The following is a 25,651-nucleotide window of genomic DNA, read 5'->3' on the forward strand; positions in this document are numbered from 1 at the left end:
CCACAGGCTCACTACTCTCTGGGTGAAGACGTTTCTCGTCATTTCAGTCTTAAATTACCTACCTGGAAGAAATCCACAGAGGCCAGTATCCCATCAACAAGTCAGCCTTTATTTACACATGCATAGTGCTTAACGCTGATCCAGCTCCCTTAGAGCTGGCTCTCAGAGTAAACAGAACCTCCGACACTCCTGGTTATCTCTGTCAGCCAGGGCTCTCTGATTGGACCAGGTTAACAGCCCCAGTCTGGGAACTCCTATTCTATGAGGTCCACCTGTCTGATCTTGTTACAGTCACTACATTACCCACATCCTGAGACTGTGACCTCTTATTCTGGACTCCCCAATCATCGGGAACATCCTTCCTGCATTTATCTTGTCTGGTCCTGTTTTATAGGTTTTATAGGTTTCTATGAGATCCCCTCACCTCCCACCCCCCAACTTCCTTCTAAACTCCAGTGAATATAGTCCTAACCGATCCAATCTCCTTTCATCTGTCAGTCCTACCATGGCAGGGATCAGTTTTGAACGTGAAGGGAGAATGTCGGATGAGGTTGGTCTGAAGGAAATAAGATGCCAACAGTTGATACCTAATCGGAAGCAGGAGAGAAGGCAAAAAGAAGGGGGAATGTATAAAAATATTCACAATGGCATTTTATTCAATTATATTAAACACGTAATGTGTATTGTTTTGTATCATGTTTCCAACACATTTCTGATTTTCTGATGTTTCTGATTTTATTGCTGAATGTTTCCTTTTCTTTTTATGTTGTTTGGACAGTCAATAACCCTATCAGGTACCTCCATCGGTATTGGGCTGTCCACAACTTGTGACACACTCATATCTCAGGTCAGTGCAGCTAACTCCAGGTTGTATAAGTGGTAGTGATTTCCTCTGAATAGAGCGGAAAATAATTTGCTGTATCAGATCAGAGTAATCATCCATTCAACGTCAGGCCTCGGGGAACACAGTCCTCTGTATGAATTTGATCCAGACAGACCATCGAAGATACAATTCCCATTCGGTCCTGAATCTGTTTATCTGAGCTAGAGCGATATTTGAGCTATGGACAGGAAGGCATGCATTCTAACCTATAAAAAAGCAAGGAGATTGGATGTAAAATTCAACTTGGGTAATTGGCACAAAGTGGCAGCCACAAATTAGTGAAGCATATTCTGCCCAATTACACTGCAGGATCTGAACTAGGCAGGTGATTAGCTGGTTCCCATTTTATATTTTTGTGCAAAGTGAGCGAGACCCTATTGGGTATCTTACTCACAGTATCTAACTCTATTCCTGTGAAGTGGTGGAGGCACCAGATTAAGAACATTCAAAAAAGCATCTGGATGGGTACGTGACCAGGAAGGGTTTAGAGAGACATGGACCAAGTGCTGGCAAATGGGACTAGATCAGTTTAGGATATCTGGTTGGCATTGACGGGTTGGACTGAAGGATCTGATTCCGTGTTGTACATCTCTTTGATTCTATAGACTCCTGTGGTGCCGCGGTAGTGCCCCTACCTCTGGGCCAGGCAGCCTTGGCTCAAGTCTGGCCTGCTCCAGGGGTGTGTCATAACATACTTGAAGAGGGTGATATGGAAGATATTTATAAATCTATGTTTGAGGGAGAAGTGCAGAAGAATGTTATGTTTATCTCAAAAACTCAAAATTTAAATAGGTTGAGAAGCAATAGCCCATTCCTGATCAGTATACTGAAATTCTACAATGATTTAATTAAATTTGTTGATTAGGACAATTCAATCGATATGATGCCTTTTATTATATGGTTCGATGTCAGATGATGAGTTTGTGTTTAAATCATTCCTGAAGAAGGGCTTATGCCCGAAACGTCGATTCTCCTGTTCCCTGGATGCTGCCTCACCTGCTGCGCTTTTCCAGCAACACATTTTCAGCTGTGTTTAAATCAGACTGGTCAAGGAGAAGACAAAATAAAGAACTGTCTTCAGGTTTAAACTTCAAAGTAACACTATTGACGGTTCATTCATTTTAAGTGCTGCAACACATGGTAATCAGAGACATACCAGACATAACACAGAGGCCAGTATCCCGTCACAAGGTCACCCTTTATTTACACATGAACAGTCCTTGACTAAAGTACTGCCTCATTCAGATTCAGACACCAGTATCCCTGACTCTCATCCTTTTTATATGTCGACCCTTACAGGTCCATTTTGCTGACCGCGTTACAATCACTACATCAGGCTGTCATCTTGAAGTTACATTAGCTGAGTTCAGAGTTCGGAGAGTGTTCACTAGATTAATTCCAGATGTGAGAGACATAGCCTACGAGAAGAGATTGAGCAGTTTAGGCCTATACCCACTCAAGTTTAGAAGAATGAGATAAATAAGATGCTAACAGGGATTGGCAAAGTAAATGTAGAGTGGTTGTTGACCCTTATGGGACAATCTAGAAATGTTTTAGAATAAGGTTTAGCAGATTTAAAACAGAGATGAGGAGAAATTACAGGTGGGTGCTGGGCTCTCATTACATTTAAGGAGGAGATAGATTTTCAATTAATAGTGGGTTGAAGTGTTGAGAGCAGGCAGGAAAGTGGAGATGAGATGAGATCAGTCATGATTGTATTAGTAAATGGTAGAACAGGCTTATGGGGCTGAACGGCCTACTCCTCCTCCGAGTTCTTATGTACTTAAGTGATGACTAATCGGGTGACTCAAAATATTATCTCTGCCGTCTCTCCTCAGATGCTAGCAGACCTGCTGAGTTTTTACAGCATTTTCCCTTTTTGTTTCAGATTTCCAGAATCTGCAATTCTTTAGTTTTCCTGTTTAGTAAAATTTAAGTTCAGTGAAAGTCTGGAATTAAAAATTGATCATCGTTGATTGCTGTAAAACCCATTGGGGGTCACTAATGTCATTTGGGGAAGGAAATCTGCCATACTTACCTGGTCTGGTCTGGTCTGCATGTGACTTGAGACCCACAGCAATGTGATTGACTCTTACCCATCCTCTGAAATCTCCCAACATGCCACTCAGTTCAAGGGTAAGTAGGGATGGGTAATAAATGTTAGCCTAGTCAGCGATGTTCGCAACTAAGGATTAAAGGTTAACTTAGTTCAACGATGTAACTATTAAAATAGTCGTTTTCTTCTGTTGCATAAGCTGCTGTTGGTTTTGTGGGGTAAATAGTGTCTAGCACAATCAGACATAAGAGTTAACATTGATCCAATTCTCTTTGATACTTTGTCCTGATTTCCAGACGTATGGCAGTAAGAATCTGAAGCGAATTGGAGTGATTCTCCAAAGAGGGATTCTCATTCTCCTGATCGCCTGCTTCCCCTGCTGGGCTCTCTTGATAAACATCGAGCACATTTTATTGACTTTCAAACAGTCTCCTGCAGTAGCCAAGTGAGAGTCTTGCTTTCAGTTTTTAGTTCAAAAGAGTGTGTTTGATGATAATGTTTGTGTGAAAGAAAGAAGACCATCCATTGGCAGAGTGGATTTGTGAACATAAGCGGGTTGGGCCAAAGGATATTTGGGTAGAGGTTCCAAACTGCTGAGCTATGTTTCATGAGGGTTCAATCTCAGCTGGATCAGGGACCACGCAGAGACCAGACTGACTCTTCAATAATGAGTGCACGAACGAAATGGTGAATCAAGCGTCTTATGGTGAAATGACCAGGTGTTCATCTTATGATTGGCAATCAGGTTTCTCCTGTCTGTACACCGAAATGTTCTCCTGCCTTCCTCAAACAGCCTGTTTGTGTATCCTTGACCATGTTTAAAAGTTAAATCACAGAATATAGGTGTTCCTGCCAAGACCAGCCATTTGTCACCAGTCCTTAAGTTCCCTCCAGAAGGTGGTGCTGAACTGCTGTACTCTGATTGGTGCTGGGACATCAACAATGCTGTCTGATAGTGAGCTCCAGGACTGTGCCTCATCAAGAGGGAAGGAGTGGTGATATATTTAGCGAGCCTAGAGAGCTCACTCGTTAGAGCATCAAACTTTTAAACTGAGGGCCCAAGGTTAAGGTCCCTCAGCAATGATTCCAGTGGCTCAGTGGTTAACACTGTTGCCTCACAGCACCAGAGACCTGGGTTTGCTTCCAGCCTCAGGCAGAGTTTGCACATTCTCCCCATGTCTACGTGGGTTTCCTCCGGGTGCTCTGGCTTCGTCCTACAGTCCAAGGTTTTGCGGATTAGGTAGATTAGCCATGGGAAATGAAGGGTTACAGAGATAAGGTATGGGGCTGGACCTGGTTGGAATGGTCTTCAGAGAATTGGTGTGGACTTGATGGGCCAAATGGACTCTTTCCTCACTGTAGGAATTCTATGATACTTCCAAGTCAGGATGGTGTTACACTTGGAGAGAAATTTGGTGAAGTTAAGGTAGCGTGCGTGCTTGTAATCTTAAATGCTAGAAACCATGGGTTTTAAAATAACTGTTGAAGACTTGGTCAGTTATTCCATTGCAACTGGCAAATATATTATACACCAACCTCAGTTTAAGTTGACCTTTGCTCACAGATAGTGATGTTTTATCTTTTCCCTATTGTTACTAGCAGTTTGTATTTCCTTTGCAGGTTAACACAACTCTATGTGAAGACATACATTCCTGCCCTGCCTGTAAGTAAACTATTTCAAGTAGATTGTGGCATTGCACAAGCAGACTGAGACTCCTGTTCAAATGACATAATCGACAATCTAATCTCATAAGCAAGATTGACCTCACTGTTAATGATGTCTGTAAAATAACCGTTGGCTTCTCTGAGAAATATTATTGCAATGATTTTGTAACATACAATGTTTCAAATGAACACATTCTCTTGCAGCAAAAACAGAAGTAATTGGAGAAACTTTAGAACTTCTTCAGAATGGTCAGTTCTTCAGAATGGTCAGTTCCGAAGAAGGGTCAGTTCTGAAGAAGGGTCAGTTCTGAAGAATGGTCAGTTCTTCAGAATGGTCAGTTCTGAAGAAGGGTCACCGGACCTGAAACGTTAACTCAGTTTCTCTCCCCACAAATGCCGCCAAACCTGTTGAGTTTTTCAGGTCTTCAGCATCTGCAGTAGTTCGTTTTATTTTAATCTTCTCATGACATGTTAACATGAATATAATATGAAAATGTTGATACCTTTGTTCATAATTTACTGATCATATTGAATTAAAAATCAATCTCCTGTAATTCAGCACAGTTGGTGGTAAAAAAGCAGCAAAATATTTATCGCTGTTAGTATAGGAAACAAAGTCAGACAGGTTAGAGTTGGCTAGTGATCCACGAGGTCTTCATCTCAGTGAATCATGGACAAGAGAGTTTGAGAACCTCTTCCTTTGTTTATATACTGATTTATAAAGTTATCTTGAATGTGTTCTATGGACTTAGTCCTTACACTCTTGTCCTGTCACTATGAAGATAAAGTTGACCATGATTGGATAACCATTGCTTCTAAATCAAGTGAGAGCAACTGTTGGCAGGCTCTTTGATCACAAAGAGCATCACAGGAGAACATATCCCTGCCTCACTGCACACATCTGAGAATTTCCATTGAGGCCAACTGGTTAACAAAAGTTCTTACCTTTCATTGCCCAGGATTACTGAGACCAATAACAGTATTCTATGAGCTTCCTATGAACCTGCCTAATCCTTACCTTTCCTAAATAACTCAGTTATCAACTGAGCCATTAAGAGAAGTTCTCATATCTTGACACAAAGGAAAAAGAAAGAGTTGACTTTCTGTAACACCTTTCATGACCTCAGGACATTACAAATTATTTTACAAGCAGTGAGGCAGTTTTGAAGCACTGTCATTGTTTTAACATTTGCACCACATTATGCCAGGTAATGATCATCTCCAAAAAGAGACAATCTAACCACTGCCCCTTGACATTCAACGGTACTCCCCCACTATCAATATCTTGGAGGTTATCATTGACCTGAAACTTAACTGGACTTGCCATATAAATAGGAGAAAGTGAGGACTGCAGATGCTGGAGATCAGAGCTTAAAAATGTGTTGCTCGAAAAGCGCAGCAGGTCAGGCAGCATCAAAGAAACAGGAGAATCGACGTTTTGGGCATAAGCCCTTCTTCAGGAATGAGGACGGTGTGCCAAGCAGGCTAAGATAAAAGGTAGGGAGGAGGGACTTGGGGGAGGGGCGTTGGGAATACGATAGGTGGAAGGAGGTTAAAGTGAGGGTGATAGGCCGGAGAGGGGGTGGGGGCGGAGAGGTCGGGACCTCCAAACAGACCCCACCACCAAGGATATATTTCCTTCCCCACCCCTATCAGCGTTCCGGAAAGACCACTCCCTCTGCGACTCCCTCGTCAGATCCACACCCCCCACCATTCCAACCTCCACTCCCGGCACCTTCCCCTGCAACCGCAAGAAATGCAAAACTTGCGCCCACACCTCCCCCCTCACTTCCCTCCAAGGCCCCAAGGGATCCTTCCATATCCGCCACAAATTCACCTGCACCTCCACACACATCATTTACTGCATCCGCTGCACCCGGTGTGGCCTCCTCTACATTGGAGAGACAGGCCGCCTACTTGCAGAACGTTTCAGAGAACACCTCTGGGACACCCGCACCAACCAACCCAACCACCCCGTGGCTGAATACTTTAACTCCCCCTCCCACTCCGCCAAGGACATGCAGGTCCTTGGACTCCTCCATCGCCAGACCATGGCAACACGACACCTGGAGGAAGAGCGCCTCATCTTCTGCCTAGGAACCCTCCAGCCACAAGGGATGAATGCAGATTTCTCCAGCTTTCTCATTTCCCCTTCCCCCATCTTTTCTCAGTCCCAACCCTCAGACTCAGCACTGCCTTCTTGACCTGCAATCTTCTTCCTGACCTCTCCGCCCCCACCCTCTCTCCGGCCTATCACTCTCACCTTAACCTCTTTCCACCTATCGTATTCCCAACGCCCCTCCCCCAAGTCCCTCCTCCCTACCTTTTATCTTAGCCTACTTGGCACACCCTCCTCATTCCTGAAGAAGGGCTTATGCCCGAAACGTCGATTCTCCTGTTGCCATATAAATACAATACCTACAAAAGCAGGTCAGAAACTAGGAATACCACGGTGAGAAGCTCACCTCCTGACTCCCCAAAGCCTGTCGTCATCTACAAGGCACGTCAGGAATACTCCCCACTTGCCTGGATGGGTGCAGCTCCAACAACACTTTAGAAGCTAGCTTTATTGGCATTACATCCACAAGCATTCACTCCCTCCACTACCAACGCTCAGTAGCAACAGTGTGGACCATCTACAAGATGCACCGCAGAAATTCACCAAAGATCCTTGGACAGCCCATTCCAAGCCAATGACCACTTCTGTCTAGAAGGATAAGAGCAGCAGAACATAGAACATAGAACATTACAGTGTAATACAAGCCTTTCAGCCCTCGATGTTGCACAGACCCATGGAACCAATCTGAAACCCATCTAACATACACTATTCCATTCTTGTCCAAATGCCTATCCAATGACTATTTAAATGCCCTTAAAGCTGGCGAGTCTAATACTGAAACATGAGAACACCACCTCCTGGAAGTTCCCTGCAAAGCTATTCACCGTTCTGACTTGAAAATATATCACCGTTCCTTCACTGTTGCTAGGTTAAAATCCTGGAATTCCCTCCCTAAGGGCATAGTGGATCAACCCACAGCAGGTAGCTCACCCCCACCTTCTCAAAAATCACAACAGCAAATTTGTGCGCAAAAAGCTGTCACAAACAGCAATACAGTAAATGGCTGAATAAAGATGTATTTTTAATCAACTGAGGGCCAGGATGCCCGGAAGAAGTCCTGTTGCTTTTCAAATAGCTGCTTTGCAATCATTTACATTGAACTAATGGAGCAGGTGAGACCTTGTTTTGGCTCTGCATCTAAAAGATGGCACATCCAACAGTGGAGCACTCCCTCAGCCCTGCATTCAGAGGATGAAGAGCTTTTGCCTGACATGTCAATTTTCCTGCTCCTCGGATGCTACCTGACTGGCTGTGCTTTTCCAGCACAGATCTAGACTCTGATTTCCAGCACCTGCAGTCCTCACTTTTGCCTGATTCAGAGCGTCATGTTTGCAGTCTTTCACTGTGGAGGTGAGTGCACAACCAAACTCAGGAGGAAGTGAGCTATCAGCTGACCCACAGCTAATATGGTCACACAGAACTTCACCAGTATAAACCCTAGTCAGCTAAAGTGTGGGGTGGAGGGCCTGTGTCAACAGTCTGCAATAATGTTGTGACCAACCCCAACACTTTTGCAGATATATAAGTGGAAATTCCTTTACTCCTTGAACAGTGATCGATTATCTGTCTGCTCCTAATGGTTTTCAATCTTCTCCCGTAGGCAGCGATTCTTTATGACCTAGAGCTCAGATACCTTCAAAGCCAGGTAAATGTCACTGAATGTTGGAGTGTGAATGAGATTCAATAATTGCTGCATTAAGATAGCATTGCAAATTGTCAATTCCACTTCCATTTTCAATGGCCAACTGTATTTAGACAAATGAATCAAAATATTTCAGAAGCTAATTTAGAAATGATCATGCCTCTACACTGTATTCCTAAGTATTAACAGGGTAGCTTCTTTCCATTGGTGGGTCCATGCTGATGTTTGGTTCACAAATGGCCCTCTTTCCCCCTGCCCCTCCCTTCTTCTCACCTGATCAGAATGATCTTTCCATTCCCTTCTCCCTCATCTGCCTTTCTACCTTCCCCTTAAATCCATCTGCCCTATTCACTGGACTACTGCTTGTATCTGGATGTTTGAAATTGCATTCTGAGCCCAAATTGATCAACTAGATGTCATTCCCACCCTCACTGCCTGGTCAGTAATCTGGTGGAGTTGGTCTCAAATGTAGGATCCATTGTCATGCCAGTGAAATCAAAGAGATAAAAGGAGATGGTTTCTACATTGGGCAGCTTCACCAGGCAATCACCCAGAATGTGAATGTGGAAATTATTGCAGAGTCTTCTTGCTTTCAATCACTGTCTGTCTCTCTCCAGCTGTATTCACACTGGATATCAGCAGGCGCTCTATGCTGATGTACTGATAGTGTCTGAGACTCCAAGATGTCAAAGGAGCAACTCTTGCCTTCTCTTTGAATATTCTATTGTTGAGGCCAACACAGAGTGAGAAACGGTACATTCAGGGGAATGGCTGATTAGGACATTGGTCAGGGCTAGTGACTAAAGCCAATGAATTCAAATCTCTAGCAGTCTGGGGAAGCACAATGAGAGATGGAGTAACTCCCTGGGCCATAAAGAATTTTCACTTGATGATTTCACTGAAATGTGGGCAAGTCATCCGCACCTACTATCAGCAACGTTCCAGCAATGAACCTGCTCCAAGTGAGGGAAAGGGGATCCTCTTATGTGGGAGACAGTTTGTACCCCAAAGATGGGCATTGGTAGAGCAGTTGCACCCTATTTTCCCTCAACTTCGGCACCATGCCACACACCCTGTTGGTTTATTGACGGACAATGCCAGGAATGACTCTATTGCTTTGTTCCCACCCCAGGGGATCATCATGCCTCAGGTGTTTGTTGGTTTCATCACCAACATCTTCAATGCTGTCATCAATTACCTCTTCCTCCACGTGCTGATGCTGGGAGTGCTGTAAGTAACAAATAAGTTTTAACATTCTGAAATATCTGACTAATGAAATTTTCACTGAATGGTGATCCAAAGCTTCATTTGAAACCACCTTCAGTCCGAGAACTTGGTGTTTTCCAGGGGCTCGGCTGCTGCCAATGTTGCTTCTCAGTACTGTCAGCTTCTCCTCCTGTTCGGGTACATTCGATGGAAGAAGTTGCATGTTCAGAGCTGGGGAGGTAGGTTTCGGCGATATATTACAATGGTCAAGATTGCAATATTCACCAGATGAACAGCTTATTCAATTCCTTTTCCCAATAAAATTAATGGAAAGAAACATTGGAAGGGTTATATTTGAATTTTATCAAATTTCCTCCATGGAACTCACTTGCTTGCTTGAAGCTCCTTATTTATTGATCAGTTTCCTGTTTTCTGTCTCTGGTTCTACCCTCCCTTTCTGCTTCATGCTGTGTTACATTCCTATGGATGCTGCCAACGTCTTGCCAACCATGGACCATGTTTCCTGTTCGAGTCTCGACAGGGAAGGTCAAGAGGCTACAGACCACGGAGGAGATCACAGGCAAATGTATCCCTACAGAACTGCGCTGCTATAATTTCCATAAAGCACTCCCTGTGAGTGCTGTTCCTCACACATTATATAATCACCCCTAACAGTGACACATTTCATGGCTAAAGGACCCAGAGGAAAATCCTCGGGGTCAGTTTGAAAACTGAGTCGAGTTGGATGATAATAATGTGCTTTATTTTTGGTCTGCCCTATCTTTCTTTCTGTTTATGTGCTTCTCAGGTGCTTTCTGCGCTGGGTTAGTAACTCCATTGTTGTCTCTGTAGGATGGTCCACTGACTGCCTGCAGGAATGGGGTCCCTTTCTACGGCTGGCGGTTCCCAGCATGGTCATGATGTGTATCGAATGGTGGACATATCAAATTGGAACATTCCTTGTAGGTAATTAAAGTACCTGAGCTCTAATCAAGACACATCTTCCAGTGTTAATAAACGGTGCCAGATGTGAGTCAACAGTATGTAGCAAGTAGATAGACTGAAAGGAGATGAGTACAGATTGACTTATGGTAGTAGGGATTTACAATGGTATACACACACACACACACACACACACACACACACACACACACACACACACACACACACACACACACACACACACACACACACACACACACACACACACACACACACACACACACACACACACACACACACACACACACACACACACACACACACACACAGTGATGAGAGGTTGGTCCTGACCACAATATAAAAGAACACAATATGTATTTGGGTTCTGCTATTAGGTTAATTATATCCTGTATAGTTATTTATCATATCACATTAGTTTGCTTCTGCAAGACTTCATTTATTGTCTGTTCCTTTCCTGTTCACAGGGTTAATTAATGAGGCAACTTGGAGCCCATGCCATTATTAATCAGACTTTAATACTCGCATTCATGGTAAGGCTAGAAATACAGAAGTTGTGGTTCCAATGCATGTTTGAAATAGCACACTGAATCCAACAAGGGACAGATTTAGTTTAGTCACATGGAGGAAAAAAAACCTGAGATAGCAGGAAACATCCTTTTTTAATGTCCTTGCAAAGAAGGGTTTGTCCTTTATAGAGTCATAGAGCCATAGAGATGTACAGCATGGAAACAGACCCTTCGGTCCAACCCGTCCATGCCGACCAGATATCCGAACCCAATCTAATCCCACCTGCCAACACCCGGCCCATATCCCTCCAAATCCTTCCTATTCATATACCCATTCAAATGCCTCTTAAATGTTGTAATTGTACCAGCCTCCACCACATCCTCTGGCAGCTGATTCCATAGATCCTTTACAGCTCAGCTCAAACTCAACTGCATATCACAAAGCGCCGTTAACAACATCACCAATCTATGTACTCAGGAAGGATCACTCAACCCGAAACATTCACTCTGATTTCTCTCTACAGCTGCTGCCAGACCTGCTGAGCTTTTCCAGCAATTAATACTTTTGTCACTAATCTATGTGCTCAGTTGTCAATCATACATTTAAAAAGACCCTAAAATTAAATCAGCCCATCTTGTCAGCTATGGTGTTAAATCTTCCTATCTTCAGTAATGCCAGTTTTTTTTTCTGCCAAACTGCTTTTTTTCAAAATTTTGAACTATTCAATTCAAGCTTGTTATGGTCTCTCCCACAACAAGTCCTGAAGTATTCCATGTCCTGACAATCATTGATAGAACATAGAACATAGAACAGTACAGCACAGAACAGGCCCTTCAGCCCACGATGTTGTGCTGACCATTGATCCTCATGTATGCACCCTCAAATTTCTGTGACCATATGCATGTCCAGGAGTCTCTTAAATGTCCCCAATAACCCTGCCTCCACAACTGCTGCTGGCAACGCATTCCATGCTCTCACAACTCTCTGTGTAAAGAACCCGCCTCTGACATCCCCTCTATACTTTCCTCCAACCAGCTTAAAACTATGAACCCTCGTGTTAGTCATTTCTGCCCTGGGAAAAAGTCTCTGGCTATCGACTCTATCTATGCCTCTCATTATCTTGTATACCTCAATTAGGTCCTCTCTCCTCCTCCTTTTCTCCAATAAAAAAAGTCCGAGCTCAGTCAACCTCTCCTCATAAGATAAGCCCTCCAGTCCAGGCAGCATCCTGGTAAACCTCCTCTGAACCCTCTCCAAAGCATCCACATCTTTCCTATAATAGGGCGACAAGAACTGGACGCAGTATTCCAAGTGCAGTCTAACCAAAGTTTTATAGAGCTGTAACAAGATCTCACAACTCTTAAACTCAATCCCCCTGTTAATGAAAGCCAAAACACCATATGCTTTCTTAACAACCCTGTCCACTTGGGTGGCCATTTTGAGGGATCTATGTACCTGCACCCCAAGATCCCTTTGTTCCTCCACACTACCAAGAATCCTATCCTTAATCCTGTACTCAGCTTTCAAATTCGACCTTCCAAAATGCATCACCTCGCATTTATCCAGGTTGAACTCCATCTGCCACCTCTCAGCCCATCTCTGCATCCTGTCAATGTCCCGTTGCAGCCTACAACAGCCGTCTATACTGTCAACGACACCTCCAACCTTTGTGTCGTCTGCAAACTTGCTGACCCGTCCTTCAATCCCCTCATCCAAGTCATTAATAAAAATTACAAACAATAGAGGCCCAAGGACAGAGCCCTGTGGAACACCACTCACCACAGACTTCCAGGCAGAATATTTTCCTTCTACTACCACTCGCTGTCTTCTGTTGGCCAGCCAATTCTGGATCCAGACAGCTAGGTTCCCCTGTATCCCATTCCTCCTGACCTTCTGAATGAGCGTACCATGGGGAACCTTATCAAATGCTGTTGAAACATTTCTCATAAGTTCTGTTATGAAGCAGATACAAACTGCTAAACCAAATTAGCCTTTCCACCTCTGTATTCACAATACAGCAAGATTAAATATCGAAAACACTCAGAATTGACCCAATGTTTCTTAACCAGATTTTTGAATAAACAATCCCAGACTCTGCAAATAATCAATTCCAGACACTGGTTTGTAACTTAAGCAAAGACTTAGCAATTTATTAACAATAAAGTAAATTCAGTAGAACAAATTAAACATGGAAGTAGCCTATTGCTATAAACCCAAAAACCTTTATTTTCAGCCAGATTCACACAAAAATCAGATAAACAAATGCAGTCATTGGATAAAGAAAATAAAGTAACAAAACTGGCCAGATTGCTTAAGTGGATTTCCCAACATGTTGTTCAATAGCTAATGGTATCTTGGTTAATTTCCTGGAGATGTTGATCAGGGTCACGTTAACAGTTCACTCAGGTAGAGGCAGTAATACTTATAACATCATGTTCTATTCTCTGAGATTACAAAAGCTGACACGGGAGCTTAGACATGGAGCACTCAAATCTTCATCCCATAGTACCAATTAGATTCCTTCTCACAGAAAAAACAAACCAAATTCCATTTGAAACTTTGTATGCTCCATGATACACTGATAATCTCTTCCATGAGGCCACAGTTACCATTCCAACATCTGCTACCATCTTGGATGTAGAGTCTTTTTCAGACTTGCAGGAATCAATTCGCAGCAACTGACCTTTTTAACACTCAACGTCTGTTTAAACATAACACTCTTCCCCAGTGATGGAACTTCTGTAGAACCTTTTGATCCGGAACCAACCTACAATTAACTTCCAGGTCTGATCTCACAATTAAATATAGGCTTATTTGGTTTGTTTTCCTTTCAACACAAGTGATTATCCACAGTCCAAAAGTTATCTTTCACTCACAGCCCCCAGTTCACAGCTCCAAACCAAAATTGATTAAAGAGTAAAATGAAAATCATGGAAAATGAAGCCCCTAACACTGCTCTCGTTTGATCTTCTAATGTTCATCCTAAGTCATCACTCATTGTTACCCATGAAAGTGATTTTCATTATTTAACATCTCACAGTATTTTAGAACTCTAAAATTTGATTCTGCTTTAAGGCATGACTTTGCTTCACTCTGATGCTGAAAGTAACTGCTCCTGTGATGAATGTATTGAAGAGGCATCATACCAGACTCAAAAATGCAATGCTGTTTCTCTCTCCACAGATACTTCTGGACCTGCTGAGTTTCTCCAGCACTTTCTGACAGATTATATTGACAGCATCAGCAGTGTTTTGCTTTTCTATGTACTGTATGGTTGTGTTATCAATAAAATGGAGAAACTGAAGTACATAGAGGTGGCTGATGAGAATTTAAATTGAGGGGAAAGGAAAAGCCTTAAAAGCAAGTGAGATTGAATGTTTTACGCAGAGATGTCATGAATATCATTGATGTTGAATTTCTACATGATATTCATTAGGGCTACAGATGAAATATTGCATTCAGTATGGAAGATCCCCAAGGTGGATATAATAGATTAGGAAGCTCTAGTGACAAACAACATCTGGAAGATTGTTGTATTTAACATTGGAATGAAAGGGTTCAAGCAGAATCAAATCGAGGGATTAGATTTTTAGATTAGATTAGATTAGATTACATTACATTACAGTGTGGAAACAGGCCTTTCGGCCCAACAAGTCCACACCGACCCGCCGAAGCGCAAACCTCCCATTACTCCTACATTTACCCCTTACCTAACACTACGGGCAATTTAGCATAGCCAATTCACCTAACCTGCACATCTTTGGACTGTGGGAGGAAACCGGAGCACCCAGAGGAAACCCTCGCAGACACGGGGAGAACGTGCAAACTCCACACAGTCAGTCTCCTGAGGCGGGAATTGAACCCGGGTCTCAGGCACTGTGAGGCAGCAGTGCTAACCACTGTGCCGCCCATAAAGGGATGAAATACTGTCAGATATTAAATAATGAAAATCACTTTCATGAGTAACAATGATATATGACTTAGGACTAACATTAGAGGATCAAAGGGGAGCACTGTTAGAGCCTTCACTTTTTAAAATTACTTTTATTAACAGTTTTGGTTTGGAGCTGCGAACTGGGGGCTGTGAGTGAAAGATAACTTTTGGACTATGGATAACAGCTTGTGTTGAAAGGAAATCAAATTAAGTAAGCTTTTATTTATTCATGAGACCAGGCTTGGACATCAAGGAGTTAGGTTGACTTGTGTCCACAGAAGGATTATCCTGGCAATTTGAAGTTGAGATAAAAAGATGAAAAGGATATCATGAGAGCCAACACTGACCCTATGCCTACTTGACCATTACATGTTGGACAATCTGCATTAGAACAGCGAATAATTAGTACCAAGAACTCTGATTGATTCCAGACGACTGGAGGACAATGGGGATGTGGGCTTGGAGTTAATGAAGTCAATTGTAAACAGCTTCCCAACTGAGATGAGGTAACCCAACATGAAGGAAGTTCTGATCCCTATCTTGCCGTTTCCTATCTTGTTTGGAGATACGTTTAGCACAGGTGTACTGATGGAGCAATTACCTTCAGCATCAGATTAAATGGCAAGGATGAAAGTAATGACCATGTACCTGTCCATGTTGTTTTCCCTGCAGGTTCCCCTGGGATTCAGTGTGGCTGCAGCAGTTGTTGTGGGTAATGCATTGGGTGCCAGAAATCCACAGCGAGCTGTAAACTATGTGAAAGTTGCAATGTGCTGCATTGGTGCGTCTAAACATTTAAAACTTTGACTAAGACTGTGGTCATTTAAACAATATAGCTCTCACTATCTCCTGTGCTTTGAACTGACTGCTGCTGCTTTATCTGATCCAAGTGGTTGTTCATCAAGATTCTCTGGGATGCTACAGTTTGTACTCATCAGGAAACTTGATGCCTTCATCCATAGTATTACTCACTCTCTATATATTTCCTCAACCTCATCACTTTGTTTTTATTCACTTGTGGGATGTGGGCATTACTGCCTGGGCCAGTATTTATTGCTCGCCCCTAGTTGCCCTGGAGAAGGTGATGGTGAGCTGCCTTCTTGAACGGCTGCAGTCCATGTGCTATAGGTAGACCCACAATGCAGTTAGGGAGGGAATCATGGGATTTTGACTCTGCAATACTGAAGGAACAGTAATATACTCCCAAACAAGGATTGAGAGGGGATTGGAGGGGAACATTGAGGGACTGGTATTCCCATGTATCTGCTGCCCTTGTCCTTCTAGATGGTAGTGGTTGTGGATTTGGAAGGTGCTGCCTGAGGATCTTTGTTGAATTTCTGCAGTGCATCTTTTAAATAGTACAGACTGCTGCTACTGAGTGTCAGTGGTGGAGGGAATGGATGCTTGTGGATGTGGTGCCAATCAAGTGGGCTGCTTTGTCCTGGATGGTGTCAAGTTTTTTGAGAGTTGTTGGAACTGCACCCATCCAGGCAAGTGGGGAGTATTCTATCCCACTCCCGACTTGTGTCTTGTAGATGATGGACAGGCTTTGGGGAGTCAGGAGGTGAGTTACCTTCTGCAGTATATTCTGACATGCCTTTGTAGCCATTGTGTTTATGTGACAAGTCCAGTTGAGTTTCTAGTCAATGGTAACCTCAAGGATGTTGATAGTGGGGAAATTCAGTGATGGTAACACCATTGAATGTCAAGGAGCAGTGGTTAGATTGTCTCTTATGAGTGATAGTCATAGCCTGACATTTATGTGTACTTGCCACTGGTCAGCCCCAGTCTGGATATTGTCCAGATCTTGTTGAACATAGGCTGCTTCAGTGCCTGAGGTGTTGTAAAATTGTGCTGAACATTGTGCAATCGATGGTGAACATCCGCATTTCTGACCTAATGATGGAGGGAAGGCCATTGATGAAGCAGCTGAAGATGTTTGAGCCTAGCACACTCCTCTGAGGAACTTGCAAATCTTGACCTCTCACTTGCATTGTGAACACATTTCCCCTGCAACCACGTGCATATATTACAGGGCCATTCAACTGTGCTCACCAGACTTTGCTAGTGTCCCTAGTGCTATGGTCAGGCTAGTTGCAAATTGCTGTTCAGTCTTGGTGCTGGAGTGATCACCCTCGATTGACCACTGGCCTCTGCTGTGAAACAACACTGTATCACTCTGTGGGCACAGGTTACACCAGGTGCCATCTTCCCTCACACCCCACGGGCCTTCTTTAGATTAGATTAGATTCCCTGCAGTGGAAACAGGCCCTTCAGCCCAACAAGTCCACACCAACCCTCTGAAGAGTAACCCACCCAGACTCATTTCCCTCTGACTAATGCACCTAACACTACGGGCAATTTAGCATGGCCAATCCACCTAACCTGCACATCTTTGGATTGTGGGAGGAAACCAGAGCACCTGGAGGAAACCCATGCAGACGCGGGGAGAATGTGCAAACTCCACACAGACAGTCGCCGAGGCTGGAATCGAATCTGGATCCCTGGTGCTGTGAGGCAGCAGTGCTATGGTAATATGAGATGGCAAGCTGTTGAACACAAATGCCACTAGCCTTGCCAGATTGTGCCAGCTCATTGAAACTCCTCTGGCACTGTATACCTCTTTGTTAAACTGTCTTGCTGACTTCCTCAGTCACCTCCAGCCCCATTTTCTCCATCGTCTTCCTAACCTCCAGCCACTTCTCCGTTCCCTCCATGTCTTGCTGTAGGACTTCCAAGGAGAGCGGCCATTCCCCTCACTCTGATCATTTCTGCACAGTCTCCTTCACAGTCCCCATCCAATGTCCTCTCCATGTGCAGCCTCTGCACAATAACAAGAGTAGACAACTTGATCCATTGACAATGCCCTATCCTTCAATACCATCATGGTTGATCTTCGGCTTTCAATTTGCTTTCCCACCCTCTCCCTATATTCCCCACGACTCCAAGAAATTTGTCTAACTCAGCCTTAAATATGTTCAATGACAGAGACTCCAAAACCTCTTGGGGCCAAGAATTCCAAAGATTCACAACTCGATGGGTGAAGAAATTTCTCCTCATCCCAGTCCTAAATAATTGGCCCCTTATTCAGAGACTGTGCCCCTGAGTTTTTGATTTCTTGATCAGTGGAAACTATCACAATCGCCTAACCTATTGAACCCCTCAGTATTGAACCCCTATTGAATCTTGGACCTTAAAAAGAGATTGCCACTTAGAGCATTCTGTCTGGCTGTATCACTACCTCGAATGGCAACTGTACCATTCAAGATCAGAGACGGTTACAGAGAGTGGTGAACTTGGTCCGGACAATCACAAAGGCCAACCTCCCATCTATAGAATCCATCTACCAGGGCGCCAGCATTCTCAAAGATCCATCCCACCCTGGCAATGTTTTTCTACAACCTCTACCATCGGGGAGAAGGTACAGAAGGCTGAACACGCACCAGCCAATTTCATAACAGTTTCTACCTGTTTGTTGTTAGAATACTGAATGGACTCACAAACTCTTAACATTTGGCTGTACCTGTGTTTTTTGTTTTTGCCGCTGTTTACCTATTATTTACTTATCTCTGCTACTTAACTATGTGACCTGCCTGTATTGCTCGCAAGACAAAGCTTTTCGCTGTGCCTTGGTACATGTGACAAAAAATTCAATTCAATTCCTCTCATCTCCAGAGTCATTTTTGAGTCAAATTTGTTCAGCTTCTCATCACAGAATAATCTCCTCATCAGAGATCAATTTAGTGATTCCTCGCCATACTGTGAGCTTGCTCTTTGTAATTACCATCCATTCAGACTCTACTGCGTGGCATCAGAAGCCAGGTCCTTCCTTATTATTGCCACTAAGTCATCCTTTATTATTAGGACAATCCCCCCTTCCTTTGCCACTTCATCCTGTCTCTCCTAAATATTGTGCAACCTGGAATAGTTACTTTCCACCCTTAATCAACTTGTAATCATGACTTGGTTATGGTGGTTAGATTGAAATAATTTACCAATATTTGTGCCACTAGCTCATCTGTCTTAGTGTAAATACTTCAAATGAAAAAAAATTAACTTTATGTTGTTTAACTTCTATTCCCTTATTCACTGATGTTTAATTCTTGTTAAACTCTTTGGCCTGGATTTTCCTATAGCCAGGTAGAGTTTATGAAAGGTTGAAGGGGGATGTACATGAGGATCCTATGGAATCCCCATTGAAGTAGACTGTGAAGGAATTGCCAAGGAAATTGGAGATTCCCTTGTGCCTGGAGCCTTCAAACATTTCCATTTCAATTGGAAAAACTTGGAAGGTTGGACAGCAGTTAAGTAAATAGTGACTCCTGAAAGGTTAGATGAAAAAGTACCTAGTCTAACTCTTGCATATGTTAAGTTGTGAGTACCCCCCTCCCAGGTTACCTCATAGGCATCCCCCAAAAATACCTCTCGCTGACCCTACACCGCCTTCAGACTCTGGCCCAATGCCTCCTCACTCCCCTGGAAATGACAACTCTTGCCAGTCACTTGAAAGACCCTTCCACTGGACCCAACAGTGATATCCTTCCTACTGATCTGACTGAAGTCACCAAACAGGGTGGGCAGAGAAACTGATTGTTTGTCTCACTGGAAAAGCTATTGCCAGTTGTGCCATTGCTATCTGTGCTTTCCTTGTCTCTGAAGAACAATGGGTGGTGCAATAAATTTTGAGGAGAACCTGTTGTTTCTTGCTTTCTGTCTCCTTCCAGTTTTGAAAAGGCGTCATATTCACGACCTTCCAAACTGATGGGAGCTTCCTCAATTCTAGAAAGTATTGGCTAATAAAAACTAGCGCACTAAATTAATTAACTATCTCACTAGCCATTTCTTTTAAGACTACAGCACGCCATCCATCAGGAGCCAGGCACTAATCAACCCATAGTGCACACAATTTACCCAGCATCATTTCTCTGCCGCCTGTGATTTTCCCAAATGCCTTCTTCCCCTCTGATTCCTGATTCCCATCTGCACTGGGATGTAGCATGCATCCTCTACAGTGAATTTACATGCAAATTGTTCAATGTTCAAATTGTTCACCAGTACCTTCTCAAGGGCATATAGGGACCGGAAATAAAATGCTGCTCCAGCCTATGATGCTCATAAACCACGGGTGAACTAAAACGTTCATTTGCCATCTCCTTATTTTGCATTATTAATTCTCCAGATTCACTTTCTATAGTACCAACTTTAGTGCTAACTTTATTAAGTTTTTTTCTTTTTTAACTCTTTATAGAAACCTTTACTATTTTGTATTTCTGGTTAGCTTTCTCTCGTTCTCAGATTTTTACTTGCTCATTAATTTGTAACCATTCATTGCTTTTCTAATATTCTACATGATCTTCTGATTTACTCCTGTCTTTGCATAATTATATGTTTTTTGTTTAATTTGACGTTATCTTTAACCTTCCTAGTTGATCACTGATGGTTGGTCTTATCCCTTAGAATTTTTCTTACTCATTACGATGTAGAACGGAAAGTGAGTAAAGTACCAGGGACCATGAAGCTAACAACAATTGTTATAAAACTCATCTGGCTTACCTCCTGGAAAATCAATGTGCCAGCCACACCTGCTCTGCCTTACAGTTACCTGTGACTCCAGACTCATAGCAGTGTGGCTAACTCCAAAATGGCCTTGCAACTTACTCTGTTCAAGGAAATTGGCCAAAAGATGCTGGCCTAGACATGAAAACCCTGAAAATTTCTCCTTACCCCTCTTTGTGTTCAACTGTCCATTTGCCATATGCCATCTGACCATTTGCCAACTGGCAGAAGGCACAAGTTACTATTTTGGGATGGTTACCTTTGATGTTTTCACCCTAAACCTTCAAATTTTCTTAACAAGAATTTCATTCCTGGGTTGGTTCTCACCTTCACCATGATGACCTGACTCCCCCATCTCCCTCTCCACATTCCTCTTCAGCCACGAGGAGATGCCTGACACCAGGCAGTTAGCATGACGTTCAGAATTTCTATTGGCAACTGCACCGAACAATATCTAGCCCCTTGACTCTTGGCTGTATTATTCTGTACAGTATGAAGGCTACTGACTGCCATTTCAATTGCCATTGTTTGACACTCTGGAACCTCTTCTCATCCATAACTTGGTTCCAGGGTGTCAAACAACAGCAATTGAAATGGTAGTCAGTAGCCTTCATACTGTACAGAACAATACAGCCAAGGGCCAAAGGAGGAGATAGCGTTCTGTGCAGCTGCAACTAGGAATTCTGAAGGTCATGCTAACTTGCAATTCACCAACACTCCCACCTAATCGATACATGTGAACATACAAACATTTGAATTAGAAGCAGGAGTCGACCATTTGGCCCTTTGATCCTGTTCTACCAATTTGTAAGATCATGACTAATCTGATTGTTGCCCTAAACTTCACTTCCCTGCCTAGCATTGATATCCTTGGATGCTCACTGGCTGAAGTGGGAAAATCTCAGAGGATTTCCCACTGCTGCCCATATGGCTTCATGATCCAAATTCAGCCCCAGTGCCAGGACTTACATTCAATAGGGAAAATGTTGCCCAATAGTTTCTGATCAGATATCCACAGAGGTTACCTGATGGTTGACCATTTCTGTTCTGTTTCATTTGATGTTTTACATTAATAGAATAATCTAGAATTTGGTGCTTGGTTTATGCTGTGTTGATATTCTCAGGTGGACTTCAACATTCTGGATTAGGAAAAGAAAAATAAGCTATGGACTCTGCTCCTGACGGTTATCCAAAGATAGATAGAACAGACGATCAGACCAAAAGTGATACCTCCTCCCACTCAGTTGAAGAACTTCAGTTAAGCCACATTGGAGATATTGTGTACAGTTCTGGTCACCACACTAGCAGAAAGATATGGATGGTTTGGAGAGGGTAAACAAATGGTTTACCAGGATGTTGCCTTGTATGGGAGACTTTAGCTATAAAGGACTGGGAGAAAGTGAGCACTGCACATGCTGAAGATCAGAGTCAAAGAGTGTGGTGCTGGTAAAGCACAGCTGGTCAGGCAGCATCCAAGGAGCAGGAGAGTCAACATTTTGGGCATAAGCTCTTCATCAGGAATGGGTTTATTTTCACTGGAACGCAGGAAATTGAGGGATGACCTGATAGAAGTTTATAAGATTGTGAATGGCACAGATAGAGTGGAAAGTATGAGGCTTTTTCTAGGCAAGTACTAGGGGACACAGGATCAAGGTGCAAGGTGTGAAAGAGATGTGCAAAGCAAGTTTTTCACACAAAGGGTGGTGAGTATCTGGAACGTGCTGTCAGAGGAGGTGGTGGAAGCAGACACAATAGCAACATTCAAGAAGCACCTGGACAAACACATGAATAGGACAGGAATAGAGGGATAAGGATCCTGTATGTGAAGACAGTTTTAGTATGGAAGGGCAAACTGTGTCAGTGCACTCTTGGAGGGCCGAAGGGCCTGATTCTATGTTTTGTTTTTTGTTGTTGAATTTGACATTGACTAGCTCAGTATAGGCAGGAAGAAATTCCTCAGAGCAGGTCCTAGGAATTGGTTGAGGAGGAATTGGGATCCGTTAAGGTGTACCCAGACAGGGAGTTGACACAAGGTACAGCAGAGTGGAGTTAGGGACAGTGTGTTACGCAATGGAAAGAGGGAAGGGAAACAGAAATGATGATGTGCAATTCCTTTAAAAGAAATTATCTGGAACTTCAAATCAATTGTTCAATGAGAATTTATTTCAATACATATTTCCACAGGGTTTTTTTGCTTCATCAACGCTGTGATACTTGGATCGATAAAGGATGTGGTGGGCTACGTCTTCATCAGTGACAAGTTAGTAATAAAAACTATTATGAGCAAAAATAAACATAATAACATGCCTTTACAAAATGGATTCGAAATGATGTGAAAGCTTTGTGTTTATTTTCATTTTCCAGAGAAATTGTTGACATAGCAGCACAAATAATTCCATTAGGTGCTGTTTTCCATCTGTTTGATGCCATGGCTGTGAGTACTTTTGTATTTTTTATTAACCTCGTTATTCCTATGGAGACCACAGTTAAAAGATTGAACTTTCCAGCCAATTCATACAGAGGAATCCAAAGGACACAATTTCACACTTCATAATTTTTGCTGTAAGAAACAAATCAAGATTAACATACAGTAAATTGTATATAAATAATCAGGTAAATTGTCTTCATAGAAACTATAAATTAAACTTTAATTTGTTGTTTCAACAATGGTAGAACTCATGGATTTACTGGCAGTCTCCTTAGCACCTATGTCATCACCCGCAGTCATAATGACCTCCATAACCCTAACTTCCTCAGCTGGGATTCAACCCCTTTTTTTCACGTTGGATTTAATCCTCAACTTGTCTTTGAGAAGCAGTTGACTTCATTTAAGCTCCATAGATCTGTTCATCACCAAACTATCCACAAACACCCACTCCCTCCAGCATCAACATTCAATGGCCACAGTGTGAGTTATCCACAAGATGTACTGCAGACGTTCGCCAATGCTCCTTAGACAGCACCTTCCATCTGGAAGGAAATGTGCAGCAGATACATGGGAACACCATCACCTTCAAGTTCCCCTCCAAGCCACCCCACCATCCTGACTTGGAAATACCTCGCCATCCATTCACTGTCACTGAGTCAAAATCCTGGAATTCCCTTCCTCAGGGAGTTGTGAGTCTACCTACAGCCCATGGACTGCAGCGGTTTAAGAAGGCAGCTCACTACCACCCTCTCAAGGGGCAACTAGGGATAGACAATAAATAGGTAAAAACAAGGACTGCAGATGCTGGAAACCAGTGTCTAGATCAGAGTGGTGCTGGAAAAGCACAGCAGTTCAGGCAGCATCCGAGGAGCAGGAAAATCGACGTTTCGGGCAAAAGCCCTTCACCTATTCCTGATGAAGGGCTTTTGCCCGAAACATTGATTTTCCTGCTCCTCGGATGCTGCCTGACTTGCTGTGCTTTTCAAGCACCACTCTAATCTAGACATAGGCAATAAATACTGGGCCCAGCCAGTAATGCCCACATCCCATGAGTGAACTTAAAAAAGGGTATATTTCTGTAGAACCTCCTTAGCTTGGCGCATGAGAATCCTGAAGGTATGGATTTCCCAGTGGTTCCTTCATCTAGCCACAATAACATTCTAGTGCACAGTATGTTTGGCTCCTGTAAAAACTGAAGTAAATGGCTATAACTTTATATCATTATAACTGCTGTCCAATCTTCAACTTCCTTCTCCTTAGCTGTCATGCAGCACTAACAACCTGACTGATTGAACTTCCTGCTGAAATATGCTCTCTGTGACCTTTGTACCTTCTTTGACCCCATCAGCTTTCATTTCCTGAGGTCACAGCCTAATCTCTCAGCCGCCAGGTGTCGCAGCCAAGAGTTCCAAACTTGTACCTCCCTTTTCCCAGAAACCTGATATTTTGATTTTCCTTTCGGAAATGGAGTGATACAAACATTGTGACCCAAAGTCGGTTCACAAAGCAGCTTGCGCACATTCCCCTCTGGGCCTGAAAAATTGTGGAAGTGATAATAACAGGACCACAAGTGGCCTTTCCATTCCTCACTATTGCCAATTGCTAGCTCTTTTATTTTAATTGCTTTCTGTTATGTCAATCAAGTATGTCAGATTCTGTAGATCACACTATATAGTGTCATTTCCCATTTTGATACAGGTGCAATCCAACTTTATGTAGAATATTATACTCTCCACAGCGCTGAAAGATTTTGCCCAACTGGTCAGTAGTAATGTCCATGATTCACATGACCCTCCTGCCCTTCTATTACACCTCAGCCAAATGACCTGTTAACTACAATAGATAGCAAGGTGAGAAACATAGCCTCTACCCTATATCAGTGACTGTGTTCAAAGTATAATCCATTGGTTCCAAATTATTTGATGATGTATAATCACCAGATTTTGCTTCCTTTTTATCAAAACCACATTGTTGTGTAATCACTGATTACTTTCTGTGTGTCTATTTTGCAGGGTGTGAGTGGTGGAGTGTTAAGAGGAGCTGGGAAACAAAAGCTAGGAGCTATCGGAAACCTGATTGGTTACTACTTAATTGGGTTGCCCATTGGAATTGCTCTGATGTTTGCTGGAAAACTCGGTGCATTTGGTAGGAAATTAAATCATTCTCCCATTTGCTTTTCAGTGGCAATTGTCACCCACCACCCCATTTTCTCTAAACTTCAGAGGATTCCAAACCCTCTAGAGATCCCCTCGAGGAGATTGTATTTGTTTGAAAGTTATGATCCTGAGGCGCAATGTAAGTCATAGAGTCATGGAGATGTACAGCACGGAAACAGACCCTTCAGTCCAACTCGTCCATGCCAACCAGATATCCCAAATTAATCTAGTCCCATTTGCCAGCACTTGGTAAACCCTTCCTGTTCATGTTTCCATCCAAATGCCTTTTAAATGTTTCACCTGTATCAGCCTCCACCACTTCCTCTGGCAGCTCATTCCATAACACGCTCTGTGTGAAGAAGTTGCCCCTAGGTCCCTTTTAAACCTTTCTCCTCTTGCTTATGACCTATGCCCTTTGGTGTTTGAACTAACCCTGTGTGATTTTGGGACCGATATCTGTCAATACTCATCTTGTACCATTAGGTAGGGTATCATGTTCCCATGTTAAAAACAATGACTGCAGATGCTGGAAACCA

General features: G+C 43.0%; 1 pseudogene across 1 annotated transcript in view; it reads left to right on the top strand.

Moving 5' to 3' along the window:
* LOC122564211 (multidrug and toxin extrusion protein 1-like) overlaps positions 1-25,651 on the top strand; it is an 87,952-nt pseudogene that overhangs the window by 51,597 nt on the left and 10,704 nt on the right. The window contains exons 3-14 of the transcript XR_015752322.1: positions 779-847; positions 3,236-3,384; positions 4,560-4,602; positions 8,324-8,368; positions 9,498-9,595; positions 9,713-9,810; positions 10,424-10,537; positions 10,999-11,064; positions 15,648-15,756; positions 22,716-22,791; positions 22,896-22,965; positions 24,972-25,104. The product of XR_015752322.1 is annotated as a multidrug and toxin extrusion protein 1-like (transcript). The remainder of the gene's footprint in view (positions 1-778; positions 848-3,235; positions 3,385-4,559; positions 4,603-8,323; positions 8,369-9,497; positions 9,596-9,712; positions 9,811-10,423; positions 10,538-10,998; positions 11,065-15,647; positions 15,757-22,715; positions 22,792-22,895; positions 22,966-24,971; positions 25,105-25,651) is intronic.

Source organism: Chiloscyllium plagiosum, unplaced genomic scaffold (assembly GCF_037043375.1).
Source record: "Chiloscyllium plagiosum isolate Xiang-an unplaced genomic scaffold, Cpla_swu_hap1 HiC_scaffold_31, whole genome shotgun sequence".
Taxonomy (NCBI): Eukaryota; Metazoa; Chordata; class Chondrichthyes; order Orectolobiformes; family Hemiscylliidae; genus Chiloscyllium; species Chiloscyllium plagiosum.